Source organism: Triticum aestivum, chromosome 1A (assembly GCF_018294505.1).
Source record: "Triticum aestivum cultivar Chinese Spring chromosome 1A, IWGSC CS RefSeq v2.1, whole genome shotgun sequence".
In the NCBI taxonomy this organism is placed as follows: domain Eukaryota; kingdom Viridiplantae; phylum Streptophyta; class Magnoliopsida; order Poales; family Poaceae; genus Triticum; species Triticum aestivum.
The window spans coordinates 110,580,006-110,591,874 of record NC_057794.1 but is presented as its reverse complement, the minus strand read 5'-3'; positions in this window follow the sequence as shown (position 1 = coordinate 110,591,874).

Sequence of the window (11,869 nt, the reverse complement as noted above, 5' to 3'; positions counted from 1 at the left end):
CTAATAAAAGAAGTAATGGCATAAGAATAAATAAACCATAAGAAACAAAATGAAGAAGTTCAAGTACAGAAACAGATGAAGTTCATATCTAACACTAAACCATAATAACCCTAAACCCTAAAAACCCTAAGATAGATAGTGGGGTCACGGATGTGACGGACTCGCCTCCGCATGCGACGACGCGGCACGCCGCGTCGTCGCCTGCTCCGGCTCGTTCCTGTCTCGGCCTCGCAGGGGGAGGGGAGGGGGGCCCGACCCCCCTCCCCCCTGCTCGGCCTCGCGCTACCGCATTGGTCAATACGCGCAATGCTGATTTCAATATCTACAAAATATTTAAATCCAAAAAATAACAACCTCAAATTTAACATGTTAAAAAGATTATCACATTGAAGTTCAGGATAGTTATTCAGTGAAGAACAACAACTATTATAAGTACAAATAACATACTAGAAAAAATAAAAATAATACGCATATCCATCGCCCAATTACATGGTTGTTCACGGGACTAAGTCAAAAAAATCCAAACAAATGCAAAGAATGAAAAGTAACATAAAAAAGAAGGAAATACAGAGGAATTGCTTTATTACTTTGCAAAGAAGGAAAAAGCAGAAGTTCACGTATAAAGAACATAGAAGTCCAGCTTCTACAAACGACCCTTACATGATCTGGAAAAAGTGCATGCATACTTGGGCTAATCCCATGATTGTTCACGAGACAAAAGTATAAAAAGGAACATCTGAAGAATTAAAAATACGAAAGGAAACCAAACAAAGAACAATATAGAGCACCATGCGCCTTCGCCTTGCAAATGTGGAATGTAATCTGGAAAACCAAAAATTCAACCATTAATAAAAAAAGAGAAGTCTAGATCTTACCAAAGACAAGTGGATGATCAAAAAACTATACCAAAACATAGACTAAGGGAAAAAGAGGGTGCATGTTCCTGTGGTCCAGCTCCACACTTACACACTAGCTACAACAAAAATTGCAGAAGAAAATCTAGTAAGGGTTTCTGATACAAAGGACTTGCTGCGTTATCTTGCAGCGAAAAGAAAAAAGAAGAAGTTCAGGTATGACGACGCAGAAGTCCAGCACAGAAACTCGGACAGACCCAACAGGATCAACTTGATCCTCCCCCGATCCCGATCCCGAGCTGCCCCAGCCCCGACAGGATCCAACGAAGGAAAAGAAGAAGTTCAGGTATGAAAACGCAGAAGTCCAGCTTGTACAACGACCATTAGAAGATCTAGAAATAATGAACAAACAAATTTGTCCAAAGCATAAAATCAACTCCACAAGATTGCAACACGTCCGCACCCCCTTGGAAATGATCTGGCAACTACCTTTTGACAACTGAAAGGACCAGAGGGTAAATTTCAAAACCGCTAAAATAACATGTGCAGAAACCCGCAGGAGTGCCAACATCAAATCGCTAGAAATCAAACCGTAAGGACCCTCCCGATTAAAAATTACGGATTAGTAAGCCTCGAATTTCACTAAAGTATGCAAATCAGGCGGAAAACTTTAAAGAAAAATGAGAAATCAATAGAAGCGCGGGTTGCATCTCGGGCATATGAAGAAGACGGGCGATTTCAAATTTCTTTGAAATAACAAAGAATTTGTGCTCCAAACTCGTACTAAAACCTAATCCCCATCGTTCCAGAACTTCGATAACATCCAAAACATGCATTAAACTTGTAATAGAAACAAGTTCATCGCGACCCCGAGAGCAAATCCGCCAACGTGCTAGAATCTGAATCAAAACAATCATTTAGACTCTAAAAACGTGTCCACATTACGCTTACATCACAAACAACACGAATGATCAGAAAAACTCGCAGGGAAAGCCATGGTTGCAAAGATAGCCAGAAGGTCAGGTTAGTACACAGGGAAGTTCAGGCGCGTTACTCAGGTAGTTCAGGTTGTGATCAGAATATTATTCTGATCCCGTGATCAGAATAGTGTTTATATATATATATATATTATATATATATTATATATATACATCTGGGCTATTCTGTTACGTGTAACAAAATATTATTCTGTTACCCTACTTGAACTGATGAATTCAAGCGGTTGAACTGATGAAATTCGAGCGGTTGAACTGATGCTTTCTGTTGCTGTTAAAAATTGTCTTCTTTAGTTCAAACTTTTTTGCAGTTTTTTTGGTCGAAACGGGGTGTGTAATATATCGTTGGAAAGCTCTTGACATCCACATTACAATCTTATAATTTTTTTTTGCAAAAAAAATTATGATTTAAGAGCAATTTTGAAAAAATCGTGTTTTTCAAAACCAAAAATGTGAATCGTATTTTGGACTTAATTTTCAAACGGGTTGTCAGAATTGAGAAAATGAGATTGCGTTGGAAAGCTTGTGAAAATCCGCATCTTCCATATATCTACTATTTTTTCAAATTCTATACGATTTAAAAGTAACTTGAAAAACGGTGAAATTCTGGGCGAAATGTTTTTCACTGTTTTTTTGCAAATGGTTTGTCGAATTGACGCAAATAATACGGCGTTGGAAAGCTATGGAAAATGCGCAACTTTTGCGTATATAAAGTTTTTTCTAATTCCTTATGGTTTAAATACGAATTCAAATACGGTTAAAATTGGTTTTGAACGCGATTTTTTAAAAAGTTTGTCGAAATGGGGCAAATAATATACCGTTGGATAGCCATCGAAAATGCGAAACTTAGTCATGTTGGACGTTTTCTCTACTTTGCAACCATTTAAGAGTAATCTTGAATACAGCATGATGGATCCTGCTGTTTTCTCGTCTGAAAAACAGAGTAGTCGTACTGATATATGCGTATGTTTGTACCGAGCTATTTTTTGTAGAGTAATTTTAAATGATTCTGAAAAAAGGTACTTGTACTGATGCTTGCATGGGTTTGTACTAGGCTTGTTTTCACTAACTATACTTTGCTCTATTTTTAGGTAATATTTTTCTCCTAAATTTTCAACGGTTTACTGTATCCTAGCCCTGAACTTGCATGGTTTATATTGTTGAACTGAATGTTATTGTATCGTCGGCCCTGTGCTTGCATGGTTTATATCATCGAACCGAATGATATTTTTTTCAAAAAGAAAATGTTTTTTATTCTTTTTTTTTGAACTAAACATTTTTTGACAACGATGTTCTGGACTTCTCTTATTTTATGACTTGTACTTTTACCATTTGAATTACATGGGGTTTCCTTTTGCTTCAACTTTTACAATTTGAATTTTTGTCATGATCAATATTTTTAATTAAACCAATTTTCCTTTGTAGAATGGACCATCATTTTTGTTTGTACGGATCAGTTGTAGAACTTGGACGTCAACGTCACAGAATTACTCTTTGGACGGATCACCTTCTCCCATCTGGACTGGCCACAAAACTTGCATCAGAAAACACACAAAAACAAGGACGATTACAACAAGATCGACCAGAATGTACGAACCATACCTTTTTTAGCTGAATAAATACTATACATAGAACAAGCAGAACTTATTAAACAAGATGTTTTTGAAGTTTCTCACATTAACACTTTTTATAATACAAAACTGAATGGTTCACTATTACCTCCTCTCTTTAAAGTATTACAAACTGATGAACTAAAATAAAATGGTGAGCACAGTGCATTTTTGTACCATAGTTGGTAATAGGGGCACAATCCAAGTGAATTATATAAAAGGTAAGTAATTATAGAGTTTGTAGTACCATCACAATCAAAGTTCATACTGACATAAGCTCTGGTCATGCTCCGGCCAGAAAAACATACATAAGTAAACTACGGCCAAAGTATTACAAACTGACAAACATAATTAGCCACCTCGTTAGAACAGAGCATCTCAAAAGCCTCTACTCCGGTTACTTTTCCTTGTGCAGGAGGCTGTTGACGGAGCACGCAGTGATGCAGGTGGCCATGGTAGCGACACGGGCAGTGAAGTAGGTCTCCAAACTGATGGTCGCGATGAACTCGGGCACCCTGAAGCCACGGGGTTGGACTGAGCATGGCGCTGAAGTTGAGTAGAACATTTAGGAATTAGGATAATTAGGAAACAACAAACATGTGAAGAAACCGTGCAGTGAAATGAGTTATAGAAGACAGTATGCATTAGACCTTGCTGATTTCTCAACTAAAGTTGTTTACTGAACAGCTGCCATATTTGACTGAGCTACCCTGAAGTTGCTGGAATGGACAAAAGTCTTAATCAGAATCTCACCAAAGTTTGACACTAAAATGAATTTCTGAAAACTTACCCAGTCCAGTTAGCTGCTGACTTGAGAAGAGCCATCCTTTTTGCATTGAAGAGCTGTTGTGATGTACTGAGCAATTGCTTTTTCTAAACTTACAAAATTATGTCCGATAACTCCGCCTATGTTGTCTCAACATAGCCGGTCCCAAGCCCGGGTAAAGGAGGAGGGTTGTGACAGGCTTGGCGAGCAACGTAAAAACTCAGCCACTCTTATGGATATGAAACCCAAAATATTTTTGTTGGGGCGTAACCCTCTCAGCGACGCGCCACATCGGAACCCGGGTGTGGTGGAAAGTGGGCAAGGGCCGGGCCATCACCCCCCAAGTGGCGCGCCGTATCTTGATCCGGATACGATGGCAAGTGAGCGAGGATCGGGTCGTCGCATCCTTAGTGGCGCGCTACATCGGCGCCCGGGTGTAGTGGAAAATGAGCAAGGGTCTTCGCATTTGACTCGATGGGTGCGAAGGGTAAGGAAGCTAGCCGAGCCTAGGAGGATTCGCTTAGGTAGCTGGAATGTAGGGTCTCTGACAGGGAAGCTTCGGGAGCTAGTTGATGCAGCGGTGAGGAGAGGTGTTGATATCCTTTGCATCCAAGAAACCAAATGGAGAGGACAGAAGGCGAAGGAGGTGGAGGATACCGGCTTCAAGCTGTGGTACACGGGGACGGCTGCAAACAGAAATGGCGTAGGCATCTTGATCAATAAGAGTCTCAAGTATGGAGTGGTAGACGTCAAGAGACGTGGGGACCGGATTATCTTGGTCAAGCTGATAGTTGAGGACTTGGTTCTCAATGTTATCAGCGCGTATGCCCCGCAAGTAGGCCACAATGAGAACACCAAGAGGGAGTTAGCTATGGACAGGGGTACGTGGAAGCTTGCTATCCATGTGCCAGAGCCATGAGTTGATTGCGAGATCTTATGGGTTTCACCTCTAGCCTACCCCAACTTGTTTGGGACTAAAGGCTTTGTTGTTGTTGTTGTACAAAATTATGTCCGATGAATCTCTCTAATATGGATGTGTGAACCTTCCAAAATTAAATCCAAAAATGTACACACACTGTTTCCTGTGTGACGTAGGGTTGTACTGACACACTCAGCATCAGGGAATTTCCAACTTGCACAAGATCAAACTGCATCCGTTCTCAGCATTAAGTTTTGGAAATTTCCCAAAACGAAATCGACAATGAACGGACACCAGCAGCAACCTGTACTAGACAAGATGAACTTTGCTTTTTTCATACAATGAACTGAAAGGCGCTGCAATTTTTCTAAACTTCCTTGATATGAACCTGTAGCCATACGCAAGTCTTGTTGTAGGAGAAAAAAGCCGGAGTAGCGTTGTAATGAACTGACATCTCCATAATAGAATAATTGCACACACAGATCAGCGAATGCATGAAATTCCCATGGAGCTTGGGATCAACGGTGGAATTCCCAAAAACAAAATCTGCAATCAACGACAGCAGTAATATATACTCCCTCTGTAAACTAATATAAGAGTGTTTAGATAACTAAAGTAATGATCTAAACGCTCTTATATTAGTTTACGGAGGGAGTACTAGACAAGATGAACTTTACAAAAGGTAGCACATGCACAAAAGTTTAGTACTAGTAAGCTACAATTAGCCAAGTTCAGTACAATTAACCGAAGGTAACCAGAACTTAAATATAGATGCAAGTTCCAACTTTTTTTCGTGAAGATGTGGATGAGATGTAACCCAAACCGATAGGTGATTTGCGAACTTATGAGAAATAATTCTGTTAAACACCCAGCTTCAGTACAATCATCTATGAAAAGTTATCTAGTTCCAAATTATGACCTTGAAGAATAATTCTCATAAGCATTAGAACAAGCACGTAGAAGAGTGCTGAGGGCACACATGATTTTGGGGGTATTTCCTCAAGCTTCTACACTTCTTTTAAGTAGACAAAAATGATGAAAGGAAACACACTTTGTAAGATGTACTAAAAATCCTAAAAAGGAGTAGTGAAATGTTTTGAAGCTCCAGGAAGCCTCTCGATGAACTGAAACTTCTTGTATCCCAGGAGGTTAACCTGCAGAGGAGCACGAACTAGAACATTAAGCATCAACTTCTACAACTTATATACACAGGAAAAATGAATTTCTACATCTTGTTTTGAACTTCTAGTAATCGATCAAGTAGTCATAAAACCAAACAAAGGTGATGGGAGTTGAACCAGATCCCTCAGCCTCATCTCTAAACATTACCCTTTAATCTTCCTGAACTGAATTCCTCTCATCTATGTTCTTTAACTCTATTTGTTTATGTAGCACGAACCAGCAGCAGCCTGGACGATGGTCGGTGCGTCGAGGTCAGCACGAGACAGCAGTGGCACTTGAGGAGCAGGGAAGAGCGACAATACAAACAAGTACAGCTCAACGAGCCTTTTTCTTACGATGCTTGTGGTCGTTGTGAGCACGCAGCAAGTAGGATCAGGCTCTCGGTGGCGCGGGCATAGGATGCCCGTTAGAGAAAGATTACTTGCTGAAGGCCACCATATTTTCCTACAGTAAGACATAGGAAAGATAATATATAAAGCCCATTACAGAAAGAATCAGCAGTCCAGTTAAAAAAACATTTTACTAGAACTGAAAGCAATGATTTTTTCATACTTCTGGGTGAGGACATGGTGCTCTAATCCATTTTGTCATATCTAAACCTCCATTTTTTTGGTGACCAAAACTGATGCATAACAGCACAAGTGAAGAATTGTTCGTAGGCATAAAAACAAGTATGTAGAGTGCACATATGATATTTCAGGATTTCATCAATACATTAAAGTTTATGAACTGAAAAGAATGGAAAAGGTGAACTGAAAATCAAATAAAAGTTGTATCCTATATGGTTCAAGGTTAAAAGAACAACACGGAGAACGGTGGGCCGGGACGTGTGCACCTGCTGGGGTAGGGGACGCATACGGGAGCCCAAGGTGCAGGTGGAAGGTGGCTCGACACAGTCGGCCAGGGAGCTGCGACGGTGAACGGCCTGGGGCGGCCGGGTTGGACTGCTGATCGCAGTGGCGGCGAACCCAACGGCCTGGCCACACCGGGATGACTAGCAACCAGAAGGAGGTGAAGGGGCATGTCCACGACGGAGAGATTGAACGGCCTGTAGTTGCAGCGTTGAACTTCCTGTACACGGCGATGGAGCGATAGCAGCTCAAGGACCAGGACAACATGTAGTTTAAGAATTATAGATTGTCGTCAGCTATAGGATGTTTATGGGACCATGTTTTAGCTATGAGAGAGCAACAACATCACATTATGAGAGAGAGGATGCAGCATCAACAATTCAGTTGAAAGATCAGAGCAGAGCAGAAGTAAATATGTTGTGAGGAGATGAACTAACCAGGATTTAAATGAACTCTCACTAGCAGTAAATTTTGTACTTCGCATGTAGTACTACATGGACTTGCTGTAAAATACATGGACCATGTAGTAATTTTGAAGTTAATTATATGATCATCTCAGGGAGCTCAAGTTGTATTGAAATCTCAAGTTGGACAGAAACTCACTCGATAACTGAAACTCCTAGGGTGAGGGGTGGGATCCAGGGTGCTGCTGGTAATGAACGGCCTGGGGTGGTGGCGTTGAACGACCTGGAGTGGTGGCTGTGAACGGCCAGGGTGCTCCGGCGGCAGAGCCCCACCGGGAGATGGCGATGCAAGCAGGAGGTAGGGAAGCAGTGGTGCCAGTGGTCGGGGTCGTCCAATGCTAATGGCACAACAGTACAGGAAGTTGATTCATCACCCATCCACAATTTTTTTCCTTTTTGGAATCCATTGAACTGAAAAAAGCTATAGTGTGAGCTGAAAGTATGAAAACAACATATCTCTGAAAGAATAAAGAATTAGCTTTAACATATCTATGAAAGAATACACCTCTAAGGAACTAGCTTTGAACATATCTCTGAAAGAATAGAGCGCATGCAAAGTTCAAGGAAAGAATAAGAAAAATGGCACACTAGTACGCAGTAGCACGAGTCCGGTCTTGTACGTGCTAGTATTAGATTTGAATAGTAGCTAGAATTGAAGTTCAGGTAACCATGGCACACACATCATACAATTTCAGTCATGTACGCACACACTGTAATAGTAGCTGCAATTAAAGTTGAAATAACCACGGTGCCCATAACAGAACAAGAATCAGGCTAGCAGCTAGGCAAGCAAGCTTCATCGGCATGAATACACATCAGCGGCAAGCTAGAACACGCTAGTAGGCTGCAGAAGTCTCCTTGTAATTTTTCAAACAGAAGTGCTTCAGTTCTGTTCAGTAGTAATGCATGGAAAAAGAAAAGCAATGGAATAAATTATAACCGAGCCAAATATGTAATTTCAACAAACTAGACCTCGTTGCTTGACTTCAGTAGTAATACACGATCATCAGTTCAATATAAACAAACTGATGTTAACATAGCCAATATGCTGTCCGTCCAACCTCCCTCGGGCTGCAGTTCCAATAGGAAACAAATTAGTAAGATAAAGAGCATTAGAGAGGAAAGAGATAGAATGGCCGCTGGTTTTCTTGTTGAACCGCAGCTGAAGAAACTCCTACAGGCTACTGGTCGTAATGAAGAGAAAATGGAGATGAGGTTGCGTGGCGGTGGCGCTGAATGTGAAGGAGCTTGGGGATCTATCGTGTGATGCGCGGCTGGTCACCGGAGCGAGCGTCGGGCGAGCGAGTAGGGTCGCCGGAGGGGAGCGGGGATCCAAGGACCAGGGGTGCCATGCGTGAAGACGGGCAGATCTCCCGTCATCTTCCTCGTCATCGCTGGGAGGCGGAGAGCCGCGCTAGAAACAGGTGGTGGCGGGAATCACAGGAGATGGCGCGCGGTGCTTGGAGGGATCTGGGTTGGTGGCGGAGGGAGGTGGCGAGAGGCGCGGCAGCGACGGAGGGAGGAGGCCGGAGATGGGAGTCACCGGGGCTAAGGCGCGCCAGGGCTAGGGTCGCCGGGGATGGGGGCGCCGGGGCTGAGGCGTGCCGGGGTTGGGGTCGCCGGGAAGGGCGGCACTGGGCTGGGATGCGCCGGGGTGGGTCGCCGGGGTTGGAGATGGTTGGGGGCGGCCGGAAGGTTAGGAGCACGTCGGGGGCGGCCGGAAGGTTAGGAGCGCGTCGGGGGCCTTATAGGGCCGAGGGGTAACAGAATATTAATCTGTTACGCTTAGGCTTCAAGTGTGTACTTGTTAGTTAAACCAATGGTTAAAATGTGACACTAAATACGACTAGTAAGTAGTACAGTAGCAATATTAGTATATGTCGGTCAAATTATTCATCATGTCCACACATTGAATTGACGTGACAACATGCTGCGCGTGAGGTGATATCAGAACCCCGGGTGCGTGTTCGGGTATTCTGGACTTCAGATTTGGAGTACCACTTATCTGTTGAAATCTTTCATCATCCACTTAAAACAGTCGATTGATCATACATTGAGTACCATATAATTGGAATTAACCCATGCAAGTTGAAGAAGGATTGGCCGGTGCTGCCGGCTAGCGTCAAGTTCGATCCCACGGATCAGGAGTTGATCGAGCACCTTGAGGCCTAAGCAAGCATTTCTTCCAGCGCAATTTCAGGGCGTTTAAAAGGGGCACATGGACGCGTTGCAAGATACAGTCGGAGTGCGGCATGCACACGATGTGGCACAACACCAGCAATACCTTGCCGGTGATGGTCAACGGCCGGCAGACGGGCAGCAAAAAGGTTCTGGTGCTGCACACCAACAAGAACTTCGACCAGCAGAGGACCAATTGGGTGATGCACCAGTACCACCTCGGGGACCTGGAGCAAGAGAAGGAGCGGGAGCTGGTCCTCTGCAAGATTTTCTACCAGACAAACACTAGGGCCAGGACTAAAAAGATTATAAGTTAGTTTGGTATTGGTACTTGTACTACCTTGTCATCCGCAAGTTGGTATTTTTGTTAACGATCTTTTGGTATGAACTTGGCATTTGCTTCCAACCATCATGCCGAGGGTCGACGTGGATATAAAGCTGAATCATTTGTTTCGAAACGAATTTTCAGGCACCAGATTTTTATTTGATGGGTAGCGTAAGCACATGCCATTCCAATTCTCAGTTCTTCAAATTTTTTGAAACAAGTGCATGCTCTTATTATCATGATGAAAAAACAATATCCCTGCTGCATCTCAGTTATTAGTCTGTACTTGCAGAATTCTCTCGTTTATTGAGCACGTATATTGTTTTTTCAGGTCGAGCAAGTTTCAACTGGGCTGTAGACTGCCCAGGCTTGGTTTTGTTTTTAACAGGCCCAGCCCATGATGACAATGGGGCACAAAGATCCAGCAGGTATCTACTGGCCTCTGGCCTACCAGCGTTAGTTATATTTTGTCTTACAATATTCGCATGCACTTTTTTTACTGAATCAAACACACAACCCAGTTCTATTTTCCTCTTGAAACGCATGTCCTACATCCGTTTTCTAATCTCTACCTATAGTTTTACTAGTTCATATACACGTATCGTTATATTGAAAGTACATAAAATTCACTTTTCATATTTACATCCTTATTTTGTTGTTGTTTTCCCTCCCAGCGCTGGTTTTTTACCACTGGTTTTCCCTTAAACCAACTCAATTGTCCCACGTCTTATTTGCTTACAAAAACAAAATGATTTTTTGGCAAATCAATAAGTTCTTAAAAATGTTTATCATTTCGGGATAACAAAAGTTTGGACTCCACCGAAATATGCAAAATAAGGTTGAACTTTTTGACCGTGGTCCTGGGCAGAAATGGGTTGTAATAAATTACTTAAGAATTAGCAAATGGGCTGCAAATTATTAAAAAATAGCAAATGGGCTCTATGTTGTCTGCCACAGATTTGGAGGCTGGCTTGTGGGCCTACTAAGTTCATGCGTACACAAGGTTTATCAAAAAAGAAACTTAGTCAACAATCGACTCTACAGCGTCAGACCGTTAGATGTCAATCTAACAACAATCGTGCTTTTTCAGTCTCTGATCTTACTGCCCCAGCCGCCCAAACCAGCACTGTCGGAACCGCCTGCTCCCGCCTCCCGTGGCCGGCTGTGCTGCCAGGTAAGCCTCACAGCCCCATCATATACTCGCATCCCTGGCCTGTCTATCCCTCTACTCACCCACACCTCCTATTATTTTCCAGCGACGGCAGCCGAACCAGTCAACCCTCGTACTCTCCACCGCGTGGGCAGCCACTGCCATGTCTTCCCCGGCTCCGTGTCGTTCGCTCCGTAGGCCTCACTGTCGTCCACCGCCCTGGTGCTCTCGGTGCGGCGTGGTCAACGTGGTCAATGAACGACATCCATCAAAAGTGGATTGTACATGGAGAGGCTGACAGCTGGGTCCACGGCCGCACACAAGGAAATGCCTCCTTATTACACGCAAAATAATGATTCCTCCACCTGACATCTGGGACCCGCCGGAAGGGTCTTTGTATTTCGCAAAAAAAATGTTCCCTCCGCTGACAGGTCGGACCGACCAACTATATCTTCGCACACAAGGAAGTGCCTCCTTATTGCGCACAAAAAAATGAATACCCCCCTGCCAGCTGGGACCCACCACAGTGGGAGGCTGACTTGTGGGCCTACTAAGTTGACGGTGACGGAGGGCTT